Source organism: Lissotriton helveticus, chromosome 9 (assembly GCF_964261635.1).
Source record: "Lissotriton helveticus chromosome 9, aLisHel1.1, whole genome shotgun sequence".
In the NCBI taxonomy this organism is placed as follows: domain Eukaryota; kingdom Metazoa; phylum Chordata; class Amphibia; order Caudata; family Salamandridae; genus Lissotriton; species Lissotriton helveticus.
In genome coordinates this window covers 424,355,209-424,375,837 of record NC_136070.1, presented here as the reverse complement: position 1 = coordinate 424,375,837, position 20,629 = coordinate 424,355,209, and the positions used below count along the sequence as shown (strand labels likewise).

The 20,629-nt window shown below is 43.7% G+C and overlaps 1 protein-coding gene across 5 annotated transcripts in view; it reads left to right on the top strand.

Annotated features, from left to right (window-relative positions):
- Nucleotides 1-20,629, top strand: part of ZNF839 (zinc finger protein 839) — a 213,649-nt gene that overhangs the window by 42,563 nt on the left and 150,457 nt on the right. The gene's annotated exons all lie outside the window — the stretch shown is intronic.

The window sequence follows — 20,629 nt, the reverse complement described above, 5'->3', positions numbered from 1 at the left end:
TGTAAATACTAGAAACTAAATCACATTCATATGCAGTGTGCACTTGTATTTTTAGTGCAGCTTTTAGAAATACAAGTTTTTTTGGGGGAAATATCTCTTTATTGGCATTTTTATACGAAAACATGTACATGTTTAAAAAGGCATCATAGGAGAGAAAAAAAACAATTGGGTTATTTAGTTATTAAAGTACATGCATACTTCCAGGGTATAGTCCATGGGGTTAATAAACATTCCCAGTAGTTTTAACTTCAGATTTTTGCTCATTGCCTGTATCTCACGGCATTCCTTACAGGGGTTGTGATTGTTGCTGCTTACCAGATATCCCAATAAAATATAAGAAATCATTATGCAACTTGTAAAATAATAAAAATGGCATCCTGGTGTCATCTGCTATGTTGGATGTTTTAAGTTTCGCATCTATGTGGCAATTACTACTAGACATATGAGGGCATCTAGCTGAGGGGGAATTCTCTAAATTCTACTGGGTTTCCCACCTCACCCACTTGGATTTGTTGAAGGTCTGGGGCTCTCTAGTTACTGGTCCCCAGTCTGTGTGCTACCAGAAGGGCTCTTCCTGTTACTTTCCCTCTGCCATCCCATGCCTGCACCACCTCTGATCACAGCCCCGCAATTGGTCGTCACCTCATTCCTTGATTGTCTTCTTTCATTAATGCCTTCTCCTCTGCCCAGGCATCCACACCTCTTTCCCAATCTACCATTCTAGGTCCTGTCTTCATCTGCCTACGGAGGGCAATACACGTTAGTGCTAGGACAGGTGCTAAGTCTGCATATTTAGTGCCCACTTTCTTAGCTTTAGGTCTGGGGAACAATCCCAGAAGGCAGACCTCTGCCATACAGGGTAATGAATGTGCTAGCACCTCATTGAGCACCTCTACAATCCGGAGACAGTAATCTCGTAGGGCTGGACAATCCCACACCATATGTGCAGATCTTAGATCCAGTGTGCCACATCTCAGGCACTGTTGTCCCAAAGCCCCATACATATAGTTAGATAGGTCATGTGCAGAAAAACAAATTGTGTGAACATAAAGTTGGTGTTCCTAGAGATATTCTTAGGGATGCTCATGACTCTACCCCACTCCACCTCAGTCAGCTCCCTGCCCACTAAGGCTCCCCATTTCTCTTGTAGGTGTTGTAGGGGCTGTATGGCCATCTCCATGAGCGCTCTATACAGCCATTTGACCAGGTGCCATGCTGCCCCCAATGTCACCAGCGCCTGCAGTACTGCGTATGCGTCAGGTTCTCGTCTGCCTCCCTGGCACAGAGCACCGAAGGTCCCCATCAATGCATGATAATTTCAGAACTGACATTGGGGCATATTGTGTAAACTAAGGAAGTCATCTAGTGGGAGGAACTTCCCTTCTTGAAAGCAGTCATGAACCGTTAATATGTCCACAGCAGGTCAACTGCAATACTGGACAGCAGCGAAGGGGTGGAGGCGTCACCTCGTAGGAGTCCCACCAGGGTAAGGTCAGGCGCACAAGGGGTAACCCTACTGTGCGTTGGAGACATCTATTCCAACATTTCAATGCTACCTGCAAGAGAACTCCAGGAGCCTGTATCTTGAACTTAGGATTTAAAACTTTTGCGAGCAGCAAACCCTTGTGAGTCCACCTGTGCCCTAGTGCCTATTGTCTCAAGGGCCCCTCCAATCTAGCCATTGTGCTAGTCATTGAAGCCGCCAGGTAGTGTGCTTCAAAGTCTGGGGCACCTAGACCACCCATCTCCGGAGCCCTCCGCAGTACTGCCAGTGAAACTATTTCGCTCCCGCTCCATATTAAGTCTCTTAGCATTGTGTCCAAATCCCTAAACCACCACTGTAGGACCATCACTGGGAGGTTAACAAATTAATATAATAGCCGTGGGAGCATGACCGTTTTGGACAGTGCCACTCTGACTTCAAATGGTAGTTTAAGGGAGTGCCAAAATGATGTGTATGTTTCAAGGGAGCACATCACCAGGCTGAGGTTGCCTTCCATAAGATCCGTTGGTTCGTGAAACACTTGTATACCCAGATACTTGATGGAGCCTGGAGCACAGTTAATAGCGGTCGGGAGGGCTACTGGTGGATGCAATCATGGTGATATGGGTGGGGAAAATGTGTCTTGGACTTATTAACTCAGAGTCCCATCAGTCGCGAATTCCTCCAGTATGTTCAGGGCATAGGTTAATCCCCTGTGTACCAGCTCTCAGATATAGCAATAAGTCATCTGCATATAGGGAAATTATGTGTTCCCATCCCCCAAGGAGCACACCGTGTTGTGTCCCTTCCTGCCTTAAATGTTCTGTTAACGGCTCAATAGCTAATGCAAACAATAGAGGGGACAATGGGTAACCCTGCCTGATCCCCCTGTAGACATCGTAGGAGGCTGAGACAACACCTCCCATTTTGACCCTTGCTTTGGGGCTAGTATAAATCAGCTGTACCCATCGAAGCCACCCGTTTCCCAATCCCAGCTTCTTCATTACGAGCATTAAAAAATCCTATCTCAGGAAGTTGAATGCTTTCTCAAAGTTGGACACCATTACCATGGCATCTGGGTAGTCTGCTATGTGAAATAAGACGTGATGGATTCTTCTGGGGTTGGTCTAGTTGGTATGAATCCATTTTGATCAGACCCTGCGTATGTGGGAGCAGCCTCATGGCTAGTATTTTACAGAGTACCTTGAAATCTTTATTTAACCTGGAGAGTGATTGAAACTCAGATATACTGGCCATCCCAGATTTGGTTTTCGGTAAGGGGACTACTAATGCCTCTCTAGTGGAATCTGGCAGCCAACCAATATGTAGTGAGTCTGCGTATACCCTCTCCAGGTGGGGGGGGGGGCAAGGAGTGATACAAAAACGGAATAAAACTCTGTGGGGGCCCATCTGGGCCCAGAACTTTTCCCTTGGTCATGTCTTTGATAGTGGCATGGATTTCTTGTGCAGATATTGCTTCCCCCAATGTTTTCTGCACTGTAGGATCTAACTTAGTTAAAATGATCCTTTGTACTAGTCTATGGTTTCTGATGGTAGTTCTTTCGGCTTCCCATATAAGGAGGTGTAGTACTCACAGAAAGTGAAATCAATAACCTTAGGCGAATACAGTGTGGCCCTATCTTTGTTCAGTATTTGGGAAATGGGTGAGCCCCTACTCTCGGGCCTAAATAGTCAAACCAATAGCCTTCCTGATCGTCCCCCTTTCGCGTGTTGCAGTTCTTGTTAAGCGCAGAGATCCAGCAGACACAACCTTTCCAGGGCTGCATTATGTTTACTCTTGACCTCCGAGAGCTGTTTCTGGGCCACTTCTCCCACCCAAAGTCTATTGTCTAGTGAGTGTATCTGTGCCTCAAGTATGCGGAGTTCCCAACTGAGTTCTCACAGCACGCCCACCCTCTGTCCCATGCATTGGCCTCTCACCACCACCTTAAACGCTTCCCATTCAATCAGGGAGGTACTCTCTGTACCCTGATTCGCCTGGAAGTAATCTGAGATAGAGGTCTGCAACGAGTTTTTGAAACTGGTGTCTTCCAAAAGGGCGAGGTCAAGGCACCAAACCGGGATGGCCACACATTCACGGACAGGGGAGCGAAGCAGTGGTCTGTGGTCTGATAAAGTGCGTCCCAAGTACTCCGTGTTAGTCATAGCCAAGCTAAGTGGGGGCGAGCAGAGAAACCTTTCTAACCGGGTGTGCAAGCAATAAAGAGGTGAGAAGTAGTCCCTTTGTTGCCCATGTTGCAGTCTTCAAATATCTAAGTTCCCAAAGCCCTATCCAGCTGCAGAAACCCTTTGAAATCTCAGACGCTAGCGTACCCCATCCTAGGTGTGTGGATCTAGCTAGGTGTACGTCCGCCACATATTTAAAGTCCCTTCCCAAGGGTAGTTCACTCGCCGCCACTCCCGTCAGGAGTCTGGACAATTGCTGAAGGAACTGTCAAGTCAGGACTTCTGGTGCTGCCATAAAAGCTTAATATAAAAAAGAACCCCTGGATTTACAATTGGTTTAGGGAAAATTTGTTTAAATATATCAGATGTTTAATTTGTATGTACTGGTATAATATATGTTGGGAAATCTAACATTGTGATAAAGTGAAGTGGCAGACCTATTTTTCACTCCACAGGTTCAATTACGTCGTTGGAGTGTATGTATATAATTCTGTACAGTATAGTGAAAGGATGGGAATAAATGTGGATGGTTGATGGTATGCATGGTTGACTGCTTGAATATTTATTCATTATATTTGTTTGTGTCCCTTTATTCGTCAATAATGATATTCTTTGTTGTTCAAATTATGTGATAATCGTGTTGTGTGTTTTTTGAAAACAAGAAAAAAGCAAATAAAAAGCAATTCAGAAGCCTTCGGATGTTAATAAATTGGACATTCTGAACTAAAATAGATTGTTTGTAATAATTATCAGCACTGGCACTCTTGCTCGTTATATGGTCTCTGTCACACTCAGCGGGTGCCCACACCAGGCTTCACAGTAGCGAACACCCTGTAGTGCACCAGCCTTTAGCCATGCCCACTGTACTGCTCCTTTCACAATCACAAGCCTCGAAAAAGAAGGACACCAACCTCCCACGTCGATCCAGCGGACTGTGCACCCCCAGGCCTCTTCATACTGCCCTCCGTCTCAGGGACCCAGTGTATTCAATCCCCTCACCAGCAACCAGGTGAGATCGAGCCTCCCATCACAGTCCCGGCGCCTCCCACGGGGGGCACAGGGAAGGCAGGCAACAATGGGGGCAGAGGACGGAGAAGAGTACTACTCCAGTTGCGTAGGGCTCCATTGTCCCCAGTGGGGGCCTACCTCATCATGCATTTCCACATAGCCCGGTTCGCTGATGTCTGCAGCACTGGGGGCCCGGGGACTCGTCCGTCCCTCTGCCGTGCCGGCACCTCCTCAGACGCTGTACTCACTGGGCCTCGCTGTTGGCTCGACCTCCCTTGCCAATCGCAATCCCAGGTCGCGGGAGCCTTCCGGAGTCACTTACTCAGTCTCTCACCTCTCCGCCAGGTCTCTGATGTTCTCCCCACCGCACAACTCTCAGCTGTTTCTAGGGGGAATCTGTCCTCAAGTCTTCTCTTCTCACCAGCAGCTCCGATTCGCCGCAGAGTTCAGTCGCCCCAGCATGAAGGAGGCAGTCACCACTTTGGGCTTCTATGTACTTTGTACTTGCTTCGTTCTCGTATGAGCCCCACTCATACGCCGGTCTCTGGCGCCTACGGCCCTCACCGAAGCATGGTCGCCTTGGTTCCGGGGTCTTGTTTTGTCCCGTCAGCAGCGAGCTAGATGCCGTCTCCCCAGTGACGGCAGAGCAGTGCCAGGTCTGCTGCGCTTTTCCAGTGCCACGACCGCGGTCCCTCGACCTGATGAAGCAGGATGTGTATTAGGCAGGGGTGGAGCTCACACGTCCATCCATGTTTGACGTGTCGGCCACGCCCCCTTGAGTAATACAAGTTAGCTAGACTAATGGACAGGAAACTCATGATTAAAGAAAGGCCCAGAAGGCAAGCATGGTTTGTTCTGTTCTTTAACTACTTTCAGTAGCATGAGTTTTAACAAGCTTGGTTAAAGCATACATTTCATTTAAACCTTTGGCATGGACCACAAAACGCTTGGTGTGCGGCCTAATGCACCTGCAGTTTGGAAAATTGCATGGTTTGTGACTGAAAAAGTGGATGTTGCAACCTACAAAAGATACCTTGCAAGTTGAAAGTCTTTCTGACTTGCAAACCACCTTTTGCATCTCACAAAGAGAAAGTGATGTAAATGAGAGCCTCCTTACTCACTGTGATTCATAGTTACATTTATTGCTACCTCGATTGCAGTCATAGAACATCAAACCGATAACATTAACCCCCTTAGTTAAGAGAACATCATTCACATTGCAGAGTACGCCCAGGTTGCAATCGGGTCAAGAACATTGATGGATTTTTTTATCTGAGTGGTGTACATAAGGCATGTAGTACTTCTAATGCCTGTCTGAGCATTTTTCATTCCATTCTTAACGCCTCTCGATACCAATTTCCTCTATCCTTTTAGATGCTTGAATAATGCATATCCAAGCCTTGACTCTTCTGTGCATTCTAAAGGATCTCTCTAGAAAGGTTTCCCCCCGAACTGTACACATTCTATTGTCTGTGGGTCCCGCCTACCTTTCCGGATCAAGACTTTTTGTCTTTGTTTACCGTCTTACCAAAAACAGAGCTACATAGTGTTGATTTTTTCACTGTTGGCTTATTATTTTTAAATAATAATCCTATAATTCCCACCCATTTTATAAGGGTATACCCCCATCCCCCCATTATTGTCTATTTGATAAGCTGAACTATTAGAATACTCTCCATATGTGTGAGATTCTAGGAAATGATTTCTTCTTTGCCTATCCAACCAATTTAAGAGCTTCTTTTGCATTTTTAATTTCCTGGCTCCCCCCGTATACCGGATAGTGAAAGAGCCTGTTGCAATGAGCAGCGTGATCTTGTATCGTCTTTTGGGCATTTAGAGCAAGGTGAGACTCATCTGCAACATGCCACAAGAATATGCTGTGGTAAAACCACACGCTGCCAGCTTTGGCATAGCTGATCACTTGACCGCATGTGATCATTCCCTCTGGTGGATTCTCCCAAACTCCTCTCTACAGGAAAATTGTCTGCACCCTGCCCCACAGAGTTCCGTAGTGTAAGTTTATAACAACCAAGGAGAGCTGTGGAACATGCTGATGTTGCTTTTTAGTATATTTTCATGTTTAGTAAGTCTATAATACTACTGTCAGGAGCAGCTGCTGATTTTCTGCAGAAGTATTGTATTTATTACTAATGGATGATACAAATAAGAGAAGCCACAGCAGCTTTTCTCTGAGTAAGATGCTCTGGTGTGGGCTCTTGAACTCTTATTTTTTTTTTGTACTACCTCTTCTTCATAGCTCTAAGTTCAACAACTATTAGAAACCGCTAAGTGGTGGTTTGAAATTGTCTGGATACTAGAGGTCTTGTTTGAGTTTTGAGAACCTAGCCTCAAAAATAATGAACGATTGCCTTTCTGAGGTAGAAGTGTTGATGTTTAACCTGTCTGCTCTACTTTTCACCACACATCTTAAATGCTTGCTTTCTTCCCAAGTGCTACTTTGATCTCAAACCCCCAACCCCAACACGCTCTCCATGTTGCACCACACCCCTCCCAGCCTGTCCATAAAAGCACAACCAGAGGTTTAGTTTTGCTTTGTTTAACTAAACCAAAAGGAACAATTGATGGACGGAATGTCGAACAATGCAAACATTCAACCCCAGTCACAAAGATATGGGTTTAATTCATCGTTATTTTGCTCACTATGCCACCCCAGTTTGGACCCAGCCATATGCAAATCAGTTTTGACCCTGTTCGTCCTGTGAACAGTCCAGGCCGAACTTCCAAGCCAGGTCCTCCCTGGAACGGAAATAAGCATCCTGAGAATGGTTGTGGGGCATCACCCATATCAGCCAGACTAGCTTGAATCCAGTGGCGCTGTGAGCATGAGACCCATGTCGAGGCATACCCTCAAGCAGGCTTGGATAATCTGGAAAATACTGAATTTCTAGATGGACGTCTCATAGTACTTGGCCACAAAATATTGTGCTCCTAAATACAGCTAGCCAAGGCTTTACCTCCAGCTCTCTGTTCCTTGGAAGGAAGAGGCAGTGGCCAAAACAAAGCTTTGTCTTCTACGGGGGCAAGGAGATGAGGGATATTTCATCATATGGGGAAAATATTGACAATCTAGTTGCCTTTTTCTGAGACAGTCCGAAAATAAGGGGAGGTGGACCCTGTATCCCAGTGGAACTTGGGGTTTAAAGATCATTAGTATATCATATGTTCGAAAGGTAATCATTTAGAAACTAGTGTACACAAAAAAAACTTACAGCGGTGCACCTCAATCCAATGTTTCAAAAGTAAGTATCCTGTGCACAATGCTTCCGTCATTTTCCTCTATTGAGTGCTAATGGAGAACAGAGACCGAATTTCTTCAAGAATCGGAAGGTGCACCAGGAAAAAAGTCCATATTCCAATAGATTAATCCATCATCTTCCTTTATTAGTCATCTATAATATACAGGTTAAAATCCAGCCAATGTGTTTATTTCCATTTTACAAAGGAACTTCATCAGGGCTGAAAATAATTAGATAAGAGGATATAAATAACCACATATGTACAACATGAAATAATCTAACCTGACAAGACAAACAATACATTCTAATTTTTATGTGTCCCAAGGGAAATTTAGACCTAGTACATAGGTTAGGCACAAACAAAGACAAATACTATTTTACTACAATTCAAAAAACCTACATATAAATGGTTATATATACACCCCCCTCCAGTGTGTGTGTGTATATATATGTATATATATATATATATATATATATATATCTCCATATCCATCCTGTTCAAGGTTCACATGGGTGGGCTTTTCCACCTGGCTGACCAATAATCTCGGGTGTGCATTTCCCCTACTGAAAGGATGTCTGAATCTGTTGATTTAAGACTTCAGAAACATGTCCAAAATCTACCCTCTTATATAAAACATAGTATGGAAATGTTCTTATAGTTTAAGGATTTCAGCTGGTCTGATCAATTGCAATTTACAGACATTTGATGTGGAAAGTCTGTACACTTGTATCCTCAATATATTTGAACTTATCGTAGACCGGTCTTATCTGGATACTGAGGGGGCGGACTGCTATGAGTATAATGAGATGATAATGCAGATGATGGAGATTATTCTGACCAACAATTTCTTCCTCCATAATGAACAATAGTTCCATCAGGTACAAGGGACCGCTATGCGTTCCCGGTTTGCCCCTTTTTATGTTATGTTATGTTATTGGGCTGACTCACCCAGGGGCATCTCAGCGCTTACCAATAGAAATCCGGCAAACAAGAACAGAACGAATTATACCATGGCCTGGTTAAAATAAGAATGTGTTTTATAATTGTTTCCTGAAGATCATGTAGGTGTTAGATTGCCGTAAAGCGATCGGTAAAGAATTCCAATATTTGGGGGACAATGTAGGAAAAGGCTCTACCACCAGTACGGGTTAGCCTAATCCGTGGAGTCTTCAGGAGGGCTAGGTCATTAGATCTTAGGTTTCGTTCATGTACTTGTTTAAAAAGTTTGTTATGGAGGTATGAAGGTCCCCCACCTCTGAATGCTTTAAAGGCAAGGCAGCATACCTTAAAAACAGATCTCTTTTTGACAGGAATCCAGTGTAACTGCATGAGCAGGGAAAGGGAGGGGGATCCAGACGGCGCATTCAAAACCATTCTGGCCGCGGTATTCTGTATGACTTGCAATTTAGCTAGAGTGGTGGTGCCTATTTCTGCCAACAAGGCATTACCGTAGTCTAACCTGCTCACTACCATGGCCTGTACCACAGTACGGCGATGTTCTTGAGGAAGATAGGGGATGATTCTACGTAACAGGCGCAGGTTATGATAGCACGTCCCTGCTATGTGTTTAACATTATTTTTCATGTTTAGTGAGGCATCCAGATGGATTCCCAAACTTTTTACTGAGGTGGAGAGTGTAGGTACTTCTCCCAACTCGGGAGGCCACCATTCCGACGTCCAGAATTGGGCATCCTTCCCTAAGAGCATGAGCTCTGTCTTCCCAGGATTCAATTGAAGACACAGTTCTTTCATCCAATTAGCAACCGCTAGCATACCAGCCGAGAAACTAAGTTTCTTGTCCATAATGCTTTTCCCTATGGGAAATAGTAGCTGCGTGTCATCGGCATATGAGAAGCCGAAAGATTGGACAATTTTTGCCAGGGGGCTACATACATGTTAAAAAGAGTAGGGCTCAGGCAGGAGCCCTGTGGTACCCCTTTGTCCAATAAGAATTTGTTTTCAGAAACAAATGCTCCAAGTGAGGTAGTCTGCCATCTGTCTACTAGGAAATTAGTCAGCCACTGAAAAGCTTTACCCCCGATACCACACTCAGTCAGTCTCTCCGCTAAGCGTTGATGAGATATCGTATCAAACGCAGCGGAGAGATCTAAAAGAATCAGGACCGCGGTACCCCCAGCATCGAGGGTGCACCTCAGTGAGTCAGTAACAGCCAGGATTGCTGTTTCTGTACTGAAACCAGTACGAAATCCTGATTGGGAGGGATCCAGTATGTTATTGGCCTCCAGATATTGACTAAGCTGGGTGTTGATTGAAGATTCCAATAGTTTTCCTAATAGAGGTAGCAGAGATATAGGTCTGTAGTTATTCATCTCGTTGGGGTCTGCTGATGGTTTTTTCAGTATGGGGCGGACAGTGGCCTCCTTCCAGGCAGTTGGAATAAGACCTGTAGCGATGGAAGAATTAAAAATCTTTTGGATGATGGGGGCACAAATTGGGGATAGGAGGGCCATTACCCTCGGAGGACAGATGTCTCTTGGTGAGCCAGATTTTGCAGTTAGCAGTAGGTTGTCCATTTCTGCAAGGGAAATGGGCTTGAACTGGTTTAAAGTACCCTTGGTAGAGATGGGGAGATTTACCAAGTTCAGGTTTAGACAGGAGGTGTTGGAGTGACTAGTAGGGAAATTATCATATATTTTAGCTATTTTATCATGGAAGAAAGATGCTATGGAATCACATAATGATTGGGATTCCAGTGGCGCTTGTTTGCATGCTAAAGGGGAGGAGAAATCCTTAACAATATCGAGCAAAGCCTTGGTGGAGTTCCTGGATTGTTCAATTTGTAAGTGAAGATATGAACAACTGGATGTTTTTATTGCTTTATGATAATGGGCTAAAGTAGCCTTGTAGGTTTCCCTATCTTCAGGTAGCTTGTCCTTCCTCCAACGTCTCTCATGTACTTTACACTTGGATTTCAGGGTTTTTAATTCACCTGAATACCAAGGTGCTGAAAATCGTCTATGCGAAAGATGCCCACTTTTTAATGGAATCACTCTTGTCAAATGTTTTTGTTAATGCCGCGTTGAAACTGAATAGCATGGCTGTAGGATCTTGGTCATTCAGCTTGATATTAGATGGGAAGGTTTCCTTGAATCTGTCCAAGGTAAGATTATGCCATGGCCGTTTGTTTTTGCCAGTTTTAGATGTAGAATTAGGTCTATACTCAGGTTCTACTTGCACTAGGATGGAAAATTGGATCATATAATGATCCGACCAGACAAGAGGGAGCGGGTGTGATATTTCCAGCTGTTCTGCACTGGTAAAAATAAGATCCAGTGTGTGGCCAGCCCCATGCGTCGGTCCAGACACCCACTGTTTGAGCCCAATGTCACTCAAGTTAGAGAAAAGCCTCATTACATCAGAATTTTCCACTTCCTCTCCGTGGAAATTAAAATCCCGTAGCAGAGTAAAGTTGTTGGATGCTACTGCCTGCATGGCAATAAACTCCGTGAGGGAGGTAGCAAAATTAAGTTTAGATTTAGAACCGGGTGGTCTACAAAGCAGAGCCCCATCCCAGGAAGTTGTTGGGGACACAGATGCTTTAAAGATACCTAGCAAATGAATGCGTAGAAAACAAGGACCCCCTGGGTATCCATACAGACTCCTAGGGCAGGGTAATCACCTATGTGGGTAAAAAATCCTAGGACATCAGCAAAGAAAATGACCAATTTTTACATAACTAGTGGTGTGAAGAAGGAACGAAAAATGAACTGTATATAAACATATATTTAATAAGTATGAATAAAAATCATATAGAATCTAACCTATATGATGGAGTAAACAAATAGAATTCATAAAAAAACAGACATGGGTATAACAAATCAATACATAACTTATAAATCCTACACTTTACAAAACACAATACATTCGTATACATCAATGGCATAAAAAGTACTAAGAATTTATAATCATTAAAAAAACTCTCGACGCGCGTTTCGGCAGAAACCCGCCTTCTTCAGGAGTCTCTGCTGATATTATTAATCTATTTTGTAGAAGTTGGTGATATCTTCATAAATACGAATAGTCAGAGCCACTTGATAAAAGCTAATACCTGAGTTAAGCCTGACATCACTCTAATTTCAATATCGATGGTCTTGTACAGCCGCCAAGCATGGATGGCCGGGGATGTTGGGTTTTCAGTGTCAGCATAAACGAAGCAACTCTATAACTTTCTTGAACAGGTGTATATATATTTTTACGCAGGGAATATCGACCTCCACAAGGGGCCAGACGGATCGTGACTTGTGTATTCAAGAGAATACATAAAATATATTTCTTATTTCGTGTTCTATCGATAGAGGTAGGATTCTAGCAGCGTCTGCCGGTGCTTGATTTCACAAAGCTTGCAAATACGGGAATCTTGAGGACAGCTGGATGGTGCTGCTCCAATACGGGCAAGACGTCGCGTCACGTAGATACTGTCAGCCAGACAAGATACCTAGCTCCATTAAGGCATTGCTGATAGAGGAGGTCCAAACTACATTAAGATGGGCTTTAAAGGCAATTCCAATGCCTCCTCCCACCTTTCCCTTCCTATCGAGTTGTATACATTTATACTCTGAGGGTATAGCAAGGTTGATGGCTGGAATATTAGTGGTATTAAGCCAAGTCTCTGTTAAAAAGCATATATCTGGGGAGAGAGTTGAAATTATATCCCAGATTTCAATGGAATGCTTTACCAAAGAACGTACATTACATAAAGTAAGTTTAAGTGTCAAATGGTTTAAAATGGACTTGATAGAAGTATTACTTGCATCGGGCTCCTCCTGAAGGCTTTGGAATTCACAAGTAATACATGATATCGGACCCTCCAAATTGGCCGGAAAAGAGTGTTTACACTGACCTCCTATATTGGATCTGCAAGGTGTAGTAAGTTCTATTTCCCGCAGTTCCGCCCCGGAGTAAGTGTAAGGCTTAGAAGCTGGGACACTGGTAGTGGTTTGAGCAGCATTTCCTGTCTCCTAGCGCGGACGTGCGCAGACGGGCGCGCCGCCGGTGTGCGCGCTGCGCGCGTTCACGTGGGTATGCTCATCATATAGAAAATTGAGAGGCCAGGTGATGTCCCCACAACTAGCCCGCCGACCCTGCACCCACCCAAGATGGCGGCTCCAAAAGTGCCCCGTTCTTCCCCGTGTTCCAGCAGCCCAAGTCGGCTGTATGGAGGATCGGGAGGGTCGGGAATGGAGGCGAGCGCAGGAGGGTTTCTAGCGGTGCAGGCAGCAGTTAAAATACACATAAAACAAATTGCGGAGGAAAAACGATTTTTAAAACCAAATGTCAGTAAATCACAATTTAGTTAGACTGGGTCCCGGCTTCCGTATATATATATATATATATATATATATATATATATATATATATATATATTCACTGAAAAAACCATAGGTTATAGACCATATATAGTTAGGAATTAGCATTTACAAAACCTTGAAAATTCACTGAAAAAACCATAGGTTATACACCATATATAGTTAGGAATTAGCATTTAAAAAACCTTATTTTACTCACACAAAACCATTGAAATTCCATATATAGTTAGTTGCACTAACTATATATCGCGCACCCGCAATCCACTGCTGATCATGTCACATATTGCATCATTCATGACATGGTCAGTGACATCACTGATGACATCTCAAATGACATCACTGATGAGATCACTGATGACATCATCCAGTGACTGTGTGTTTCTGTAAAGTTTAAATAAGTTCATTCATGTGACAATACAATGCATCTCCTCACGTTTTAATATAACCTCTGTTTCACCCAGTGTTAAATACAGAGTATAATTTTTGAAACCATTGACACACCAATACTAGTTACTACATACGTACTCACTGATTCCTACGTTTACACACACATTCACTCATTCACCCATACAATCATTCATACATACAATCACTCATCTTTACAACACTATCATATGCACTCATACACCTATACAGACACTTACACTCTGCCACTCATCCATGGAGTTACTCACACACCTAGTCAGTCCTGTAAAGAATCAATCACACTTCCATTTTCTTGTCTATACAGTTAAACATAGAGCACCTTACATTTTCAAACATATACTAACACATACTTACTTTCTTATACAATCATTGATACAAGTACACATTGATCTGCACAGAGTCACACACCTCCCAGCCAGCCACACACACACTCAGTCTCCTATACAAATACTTGGACAATCAATCAATAACCCATATAGTTAATCATATAGCTACTGATCAACACATGCAGCAGTTTACAGAACAACAGACATAATGATGCACAAATTAAGACAGTTTAGTCACTAACCCAAGCACTCAGTGAGACACATTTAATCACTCACTCATACATTCAGTCATGCACCTACTAAATCCTTCGTCCAGACACTTATACATCTACTCATTCTTCAATATGTAAAACATATTTAAACTTTACAGAAACACACAGTCACTGGATGATGTCATCAGTGATCTCATCAGTGATGTCATTTGAGATGTCATCAGTGATGTCATCAGTGATGTCACTGACCATGTCATGAATGATGTAATATGTGACATGATCAGCAGTGGATTGCGGGTGCGCGATATATAGTTAGTGCAACTAACTATATATGGAATTTCAATGGTTTTGTGTGAGTAAAATAAAGTTTTTTAAATGCTAATTCCTAACTATATATGGTGTATAACCTATGGTTTTTTCAGTGAATTTTCAAGGTTTTGTAAATGCTAATTCCTAACTATATATGGTCTATAACCTATGGTTTTTTCAGTGAATTTCAATGGTTTTTTAATAGCAAATATCATAAGCTGTCGAATGTCAAATACGTGGTAAGTAAAAACATTTTCGTGTTTATGCACACTGATCTGCTTTGAATGCTGCCCCCCACCCCTCATTTCTATTAGGAGTACTCTCTCTTTGCAGATAGTGAAGGGTAGTTAACGCAGCCCTTTGCCCCCTTTGTAATCCGTCGTGCCTGCTTCTCTCTCCATTTGATTGATTATTCTCTTTGGTTCATTCTCTATTTACAAACAAGCACAGAGTCGCAATACTCTGTTTAGTCTTTGCAGATAGCGAAAAATCGTGTAAAAAAACAAAAGGAATCGAGCAAAATCAGTAGGCCACTAATGGGATCTCTTTTTGACCTCGCTAAAATAGAAACATTAGGAACAACCTGTTGAAAATAGCAATGCGTATGTACATAAGCGGCGTTCATTTGTGTTCACAGTACCCCTTGTTGATTGTTTCAATCGAGCATTGAATTGTTCGAAGTTAATTCTCTTAAGGATCTTCTCTACCTGCAAACGAGGAAGAATAGGAATATTCTCTCTCCCTTTGCAGATAGTGAAGGGTAGGTAACGCAAGCCTTTAACACGTCGTACCTATTTCATTCCTCATTGATTGATTGATTGTCCGAACATTGACTGTTTGGGAATTAGTTCTTTTTGGAGGTATTCCCTGTTTGCAAATAAACGTAGGAAAATCTTTGCAAGTAGTGAAAGGGTACGTAATGCGGACCTTTCTCCCCCGTTGTAATCTGTCATGCCTATCTACTCCCCACTGATTGATGCACCTTTTTCACCCGGACCATTTACTAGAGATACGTCATCTGGCCCGACCAGAGAGCACCCCTAGTGAAAAGGACATATGCAATAATAACGAAGTGATCACTGTATCCTGTTAACAGAAACTTTACCATGAAACAACCTGGAAAGAAAAAAATAGGAAAACGAAAATCAGTAGGCCACTGATGAACATGAACTTTTATTAAACAACGAACAAAGAAACGATAACATAACGTAATGATAAAACCTATTAATGTCCTAGAAACAAGAAAACGTTAAAATATGCCAGTGGTGAGAGACCAGAAAAACAGTAAGAGAAACCAAATCACCCCTCGCTGTCCCACCGCCTGCCACGCCAAAAAAATCGATAGACTAGGGAAAATGCAAGTCAGTAGAACATCCGCCCCCACTCTGGAAACTTCCAAGGTGGGGCAGGGTTCCGGCTACGCCCAGCCGGGAGCAGCCCATATAAGGCAGGTCCTGCTGCCACGCCTCGGCCAGGAGATCCTAACGTAGGGTGTAGCCGGAGGAGAGGCCGAGGCCAGCGGGACCCGGCCAGGGGATTGCCTTTACAACGCTGAACAGTTGCAGGGGGGGGGAATGTCTCCTCGACCCTCCCCTCTCTCTCCCAGTCCGGCCGCGGTGGCCCTTGAGAGTTGCAGGTAGTCCCGCCACATGCTCTTCCGGTCCGGCCACCAACGGTCGGGGGGCCGAGGCCGACGGGATCCGGCTGCAGCCGATAAACCAAGAAACCCGTTCATGGGGCCAGAGCCAGGGGCGTCCGGCCGACATCCACCGGAAGCCCGGCCCGAAGACGGACGGGACACTTCTTTCTTTTATAATGGCTGCGACAACACTGGGGGGATGTCTTGCACATGCCTCCGACCCCCCCTCGTCCTCATCGCCTGGTCCGGCCATAACAAATCTCAAGCGAGACGCCGTGGGGTGCACTGGGAGGGAGAGACGGTGCGAACAGGCCTCTCCCGCCTCCCCAGGTGGAGGCTTCCCAGCTGCACCCTCAGCGCTCCAGGCGCCCGGAAAAGGGTTCTTCCACTGTGGCCATGCTGCAACGTCTCGCCCGGCAGGGTGGAGCCCGTCCGCTCATGTGACCCCGCGATCGCCGGTAGCTGCCGAACTCTCAAAATGGCGGTCGACCTGGCAAGAGCGGGCCCAGCATAAAGAAATGGCCCGGTCACTGGTTGACTCCACCACCGTAGTCCTCCACGACCTTGAAGATTCTAGAGGAGCCGCGGGAGTCTCCGACCCCCGATGGGGAATGACTGCCATGATCGCCCGTGGAGTGACGAAACTGTATCCGCGGGACGTCGGCGCTCCCATGCTGGCGCCAGCCTCACTTTGAATTACTAGAATCCTGCAGACCTCACTTCCGGTGAAAGCACAGTGTGACCCGGTAGGAAAAATTATTGCACCCCCTTTCTTTTTGACTGATAGTTCAACCCACCGATCCTTTCCTTTGCCCTTTTAACGGAACTTTGGACTGCCTCCCCCTCTTTTACATTTTCTAGAGAAAACAAAACATTAACCACTACATTAGCATAGCAGTTGACACCAGAACTGTTTTCAAATTGAAAACCAACAACATCTTCAACAGAATCCTTTTTGTTTCTGCTGTGACCCTGCTACAGCACAGGCATTGTCCCCAGCAGTAATTCTGCAATGCCGGTAAGAATAGCTGTGGTGCCTACTGGACTCACTCACCCCCGCGGCGCCCCACGCCGTTTTTTGCTGGGCGGCAACTTACTAGACATCACTTTCGTGCCATCTAGATTTCAGCGCGTTCTGCTGCCTTGGAACTATTCGCACAACAGACCGCTACTGACAAGAATATTTCATTATTGGTGCTGTCAATTTCAATAAATCTATTGGATAATTCAAAAGAAATTGCCACGGTCTCTTCGTTGTTTAAATGTTTTTACTGTTTTTGTTTTCTTGTATATATTTATATGTTATTAAAGTTTTATATTCCTACTACTTTGTTGGAGTGCTATATATTTTTAATGTGACACATAATTGTAAAAACTTTGATGTACAAAGAGTCATTCCTGGAATCTTCCGCTTCAGGCTCGGTCCCCTCCCCAATCACAATACAGGATGGTTTTCAGATAGTAGGAACACGTGTGGTGTGACGGATCTCATCGGGTGTGGGCCTTGATCTACTATAACTCCTTTGAAGAGGGGTGATTCTTTACAGCTGGGGCCATAAACTACATCTGCAGGGCTAGCTAATAGCCTGGACAATCGGACACAGAGAAAGAGGAGTGTCAGAGGGTGCGGTAGTGAATAGGGCGAAAGGGAGGTGTCGGGCGGGCACAGAGTGTGATTCTCAGGGAAGAGCAGCGCAGATGGGGGGAGGTTTATTGCCCATGCATAAGACAGAGAGCGGTGGTGACCAGTGCCTAGGGAAGATGCTTGCGTGGGTGAGGAGCCATGCTACGAATCGACAGCGTGCAGAGAGTGGGTCTGGTCAAGACATCTAAAATGGCTGCCGTGCACGACAAAAGTGTGGCATTTCAAAAAAGGCAAGATGGCGCAGACAATGTTTTTCAACACTTCCTCATTTCCTTCGAATCGAACGTTAACAGACGTTGGGGCATATTACCAAAGTTAAGCGATATTTATCGCTAACGATGCTTACCAACCAAATTTTTTACCACTAAGCATCGTCAGAAATTATCGAAGATAAACCTTGCTATTATCAAGGTTTATCGCAAATGCGATAATAAACGGCCGCAATGCATGAATATCGCTAAAAACTCAGCGATATTCATGCATTACCGAGCTAATGCTCTTAGCCATGTTATCCACCTCCCATTGGATAACATGGCTAAGAACTGCTCAGGGCAGGTGTTACTTTTTGGAGATATTCGCGCTTAGCGCGAATATCTCCAAAAGTTGGTAATAGGAGATAGATATCTTGCATGTTGTAATGCAAGTTATTGTGGTATATGGAACTCATACCATAATCTCTCAGGAAAGCAGAAACTGATCCTTTTGGGACCGCCTAAAAAGGCCTAGGGGGTGAGGAGTACTCTACTTTGCCCCCTTTTCACGTTCCGAACTATTTTATTTTACTCTCTTCTGTAATTACACAAAATAGCAGCGATAAGATGCATCGGAGACACACAGTGAGAGAAAGGAGGCCGGAGATGAAGAAGAGATGTCAAATACACATTGGAGATAATATAGTGGCAGAAGGGAAGTAAATATGAGTAAACTTACCATGTAACATAAAAATGTTGCACTCTATACTATAAGTCTCATTTTATACTACAATCACTTCGCTACAACCTCATAAATTAAAAATAAAAATGAATAATGTCTCAAACAATTTTTGATTTCTAAATATAAATTTATTCTTCAGAATTTTCTAAATTTGAAAGAACTAGTAACATGTCCTCATCAGCAATGTCCTCATTAAAAGTCTCCAATGATAATTCTTGTAACTCTATGGTCTCCAAACACTCGATAAATTCGCCATCAAGAGATTGATCAAAAAAATCATTCAAGTCATCTCCTCCTTGTGACAATATTTCATTATTGGTGCTGTCAATTTCAATCAATGTAGTGGAATCATTCAAGTCATCTCCTCCTTGTGACAATATTTCATTATTGGTGCTGTCCATTTCAATCAATCTAATGGAATCATACAAGTCATCTCCTCCTTGTGACAATATTTCATTATTGGTGCTCTCAATTTCAATCAATGTAGTGGAATCATTCAAGTCATCTCCTTGTGACAATATTTCATTCTTGGTGCTGTCCATTTCAATCAATCTAATGGAATCATACAAGTCATGTCCTCCTTGTGACAATATTTCATTATTGGTGCTCTCAATTTCAATCAATGTAGTGGACAATTCAAAAGAAATTGCCACGGTCTCTTCATTGTGAGCCATTTTATTTTGAAATTGCTTGCTGTAAATTGCAGAAAAAAATAATCACTTTCATTTATCGTTTTTAGTAATACATAATATAAAACTAACTTTATCAAGTATTTAGTATAACAGAAGGACTGCAAATAAATAACAGAAAACATTTTTCAAATTATCTTCAAGTGTACAACATAGTTCCCCTTACAAATTAACAACTCACCTTTTTAAAAGTAGCAGAAGTGTTAGTACTGTGTAAATCAAACACCAGAAATTCACCACCAACAATTCCTCACAAATGTACCTCAGACAGTAGTATCACAAAATGGCTGTGGTTTCCTCTCATTTGACATATATACATAACCAATTAACTTTCATCACACACAAATACAAAACCAAAGTAACATTTTAATTGGTTCTAAATTTCAACACTTTCAAATGTGTTTTCCCCATGCAATTTTCCATAGGACATTTACATACGTCTACAGCCTGAATGGCTGAACGGAATTACACCAAACTTGACAAAATGGTACATCAAACCTAAGAGGTCAGGAAGGATCTACTATGCCCCCTTATGGTCATTTCCCCCTTCGCTTTGGCCTCCTCTTGTCTCTCAATCCTACCGAGAGACAAGATGGTGGCCGCTACGGACTGTTTGGAATGTTGACAGACGCCGGAGAACCAATCAGCTTCGCAAAGCTCCGTAACGCGAAAAGTACGCGAAGCGGAGCGCTGTTACAGATATATATCTTTTTTTGAACGTTAATTTCTCAAAATCCACTGGAGCACATATATTGAGACCTAGCAAAGGCACATCGGGCTACCAGTCCCTAATATTTTGCCAAGTTTCGTGCAAATCCATTCAGCCGTTCGATTATTATTTTGTTTTTTTTTTGCCCCGATGAGCCCTTTTAAAACCTCCACATCAAACGTAGGGGGTCAGCGAGGATCTACTATTCCCCCTTATGGTCATTTGCCCCTTCGCTTTGGCCTCCTCTTGTCTCTCGATCCTACCGAGAGACAAGATGGCGGCCGCTACGGACTGTTTGGAATGTTGACAGACGCCGGAGAACCAATCGGCTTCGCTTCACAAAGCTCCGTTGCGCGAAAAGTACGCGTCCTGGAGCGCTGCCCGGTCCGCTGTTACAGATATATATCTTTTTTTAAACGTTAATTTCTCAAAATCCACTGGAGCACATATATTGAGACCTACAAAAGGCACATCGGGC